General features: G+C 36.9%; 1 non-coding gene across 1 annotated transcript; it reads right to left on the bottom strand.

Annotated features, from left to right (window-relative positions):
• Window positions 1-728: 728 nt before the first annotated feature.
• Window positions 729-835, bottom strand: LOC111737010. The gene has a single exon (XR_002779326.1). It is a non-coding gene; the product is annotated as a U6 spliceosomal RNA (small nuclear RNA).
• Between the last annotated feature and the right edge of the window lie 2,587 nt (window positions 836-3,422).

Genomic DNA, 3,422 nt, shown 5'->3' with positions numbered 1-3,422 from the left:
TTGGTGTGCCTCTTAAATTTGCTTCCTTATCAGAAGTAATTTATGTAAGTATGTCTAATGGCCTGTGTTTAATGAGAACGGGTAATTAACATGCCAAGTACTAGGCTGAGGTCTTTAATGCATTACCCAAAATAATTCTCACCACTCTGAGTTGAGACCTAGTACCTTCACTAGCTGGCTGAGGAAACTGACATTTAGAACAGCTCAAGACCTCACAGGTGTGGTAGCAGAGTTCGGGCCAGAGTCCAGTTCATTAGGACTCATGCTCCTAACCTGAGGCAGGGCCCTCATTTCGCCTAAGGAGTGGGTCGCCACTTACTGTGTGTGTGATGTGTGTAGGAATGAGCAGTGTGAGGAAAGCAGAAGTGGGAGTGGGTTACCATTTTGATTACAAGGGTGGAGACTGATCCTTTAAGGTTAGTTTTATGCTCTGGATTTTAACTTTATAAGGCCATATTCTTTTATTGTCATTTATTAGTTATTTTTATTGAAATATAATGACATATAACATTAGTTTCAGGTGTATGACAAAATGATTTGATATTTGTATATACCGAGAAATGATCATCACAATAAGGCTAGTTAACATCCATCAACACACATAGTTACAATTTTTTTTCTTATGATGAAAACTTTTAAGATCTACTCTCTTAGCAACATTCAGATATACAATACAGTATTATTAACTGTAGTCACCATGCTTTATATTGCATGCCATGAATTATTTAAAAATTATGAAACATTTTACGAATTTGTGTGTCATCCTTGCCCAGTGGCCATGGTAATCTTCTCTGTATTGTTCCAATTTTAGTATATGTGCTGTTGAAGTGATGACTTTTTTTTCTTATTTTTTCAGCTTTATTAAAGTATAATTGATAAATAAAATTATATATATTTAAATTGTACAATGCAATGATATGGTATATGTTCACTTCATAAAATGATTTCCACAATCAAGTTAATTAACACATCGAGGCCCTATTCTATCGATATTTTTTTCCCTAGGAGAAAAGATTCTACAATTCTCTAATACTTCCCTGATTTATTTTTCTTTCATCTCTGTTTTGGATCTTCAAATGATCCAGGGCACTAGTCTTCATTTTGCAAAGAAGACTATCTCCCCAAATTACTAGTCATAACTAATACCATCGTCAATTGATTATGTAAGATGCAAACTAACTGACATAGACATTAGAAAGAAGGAAAAGGAAAGAAGAGCAAAATAGTGAAATAAAAGTACAAAAGTGATGATCTTTGATTTAAATTCTTTCAATTTGCATGCAGCTTGTACCTTCAACCATTTTGAGTTAACACTTTCACATGTCCTTTTACATGAAGCATTATGCCTTTCACACATGTAAAAGATAACTTCAAGCTTTTACGCGGTGATGTTTGCGTTATTTGACACCACTGACAGGGGAGGATGAAGCCTAACCTACAATCAAGGACTGCATTTTGCTGTAGTTGTGGAGAAAACAGTTGTTTCCCCATCTTTTCTTCAGGTACTTTTCCATCTTGCCAACTAAGTTTCGAATTTGGTGGGTCCCCCCTCTCCAGACCTTTCTATAGGGGCCAGGGCTGATGAGCAGATGGTCTCATCAGCCCTGGCCCCTATAGAAAGGTCTGGGGAGGGTTGGACCACCAAGGGGAAGAAGAGATACCTGGATGGAGTTCCCTTTGGCACAGTGACTGGCTGGCCGAGACAGTAGTTACCTCCTACTCCAGCTAGGAAACCTGTGAAGGTTCTTCCCCTCCTTGGACTAAGAATGGCAGTACCTAGAAAAATCATGACTAGGCATTTTATCATATATTTCATCAAATTGGAAGGAAGTCTATTTTCAACATACTTTCAGGACCCTACCTAGTATGTGGAAGAGGGAGTGCTCTCTGAAAATGAAGTTGCCGGCTTACTACCTTCTTTATATCACGAAATGATACTTCTAATAAAAAATACAGATGAAGAAAAAGAGTAAAAATTAAGTCTTTTATTGTACCTACTCAAAGATAAATATGGTTAATACTTCAGTGTATGTCTTTCCAGAATATTATTACACATACATAAAAAAAATATTTTTCAGACATGAGATCATTTCAGTTAATATCATTAACCATCTTTTCAAATCAGTATATTGGACTAGTGCATAATTTTAATGGTTCCTTTCCAACAGCCTTTAAACATGCTCAAGTCTCTTCCATCTTAATCTTCCCTCATAATAAACCAATAGCTACCATACTTGATATTGAATAGTTGCCACTATCTTTTCTTTCACAGAAAACTTGAAGAGTTATGTACTTATCTTCCTCGATTTTCAGTCTGTAGCAGTGTGACTCTTATCTTTACCTTCTAAATTAAAGTTCCCCCATGACCTCCTTACTGTTGAATTCTATAAAAACATCACTTTACTTACTTTGCTTGACTTTCTGGCAGCATCTGACACTGCTGAACATCCTCTCCCTGTTAGACTGTTGTGACCAAATTCTTCTGGATTTTCTTTTGCCTCTCTGTCACTCTGGCTGGGTTTGGTGAGAGGTCCTTATCTCTTAAATAATGGTTTTCCTCTGGACTCTGCCCCTCACTTTCCTTATTCTCCTTATTCTCGCTGAGCCATCTCACACATCCCCACTGTGTCAGCAGGATCCCCAAGTCTATCCCTGTGGTGCAGACCTCTCTCCTGAGGACCACGGTCACATACACAACTGGCCCTTGGACATAGAACTAGTTGCAGTTTCAAAGGCATCTCAAACTCGACTTTTAAAAGTAAACTGTTACTTCTTGCCCTGTCGACCCCAATCTGACCTCGTCCTGTGTTCTCTATCTCAGTGAATGCTAACACGGTTTACCAGTTGTTAAGCAAGAACCCAGTTAAGTTTGAAGCCATCTTGTACTCCTTTAATTCTCCATTCAAATAATCATCAACTTCTGCCTATTTTGCTTCTAAATATCACTTGGATCTACCCCGTTCTCTCCATTTTCATTGCCATTACCCCGTTGCAGGCACTTTTTATATTGTCTTGGCTCTGAAAAAAATGATAATATTTTGGATATATTTAAATACAATACATGATTAAAATTATTTTTTTCTTGTTTATCTCCATGTTTTTAACATGACTACTAAAAATATTTCATCTAGATCTCATATTGTATTTCTGTTGGACAGCATTGATCTATATCTTGACTAACTCTCAAGCCTCCTTTTGTATTATTTGAATTTTACTTTTTAAGTTCTATTGAGCTTAAAAAGTATTGGAATTTAAATAATCCATGATGCTATTTGGGGTTAACAGACCTAATACTAGTTAAAACATTTTAAAGTTTATTATATATCATTCTGTCCTCTCTTCCTTCCTCCCTCCCTCCCTTCCTTCCTTCCTTCCTTCCTTCCTTCCTTCCTTCCTTCCTTCCTTCCTTCCTTCCTTCCTTC

The sequence above is a fragment of the Pteropus vampyrus genome, unplaced genomic scaffold, assembly GCF_000151845.1.
Source record: "Pteropus vampyrus isolate Shadow unplaced genomic scaffold, Pvam_2.0 Scaffold1, whole genome shotgun sequence".
In the NCBI taxonomy this organism is placed as follows: Eukaryota; Metazoa; Chordata; class Mammalia; order Chiroptera; family Pteropodidae; genus Pteropus; species Pteropus vampyrus.
This window is presented reverse-complemented; position numbering and strand designations above follow the sequence as displayed.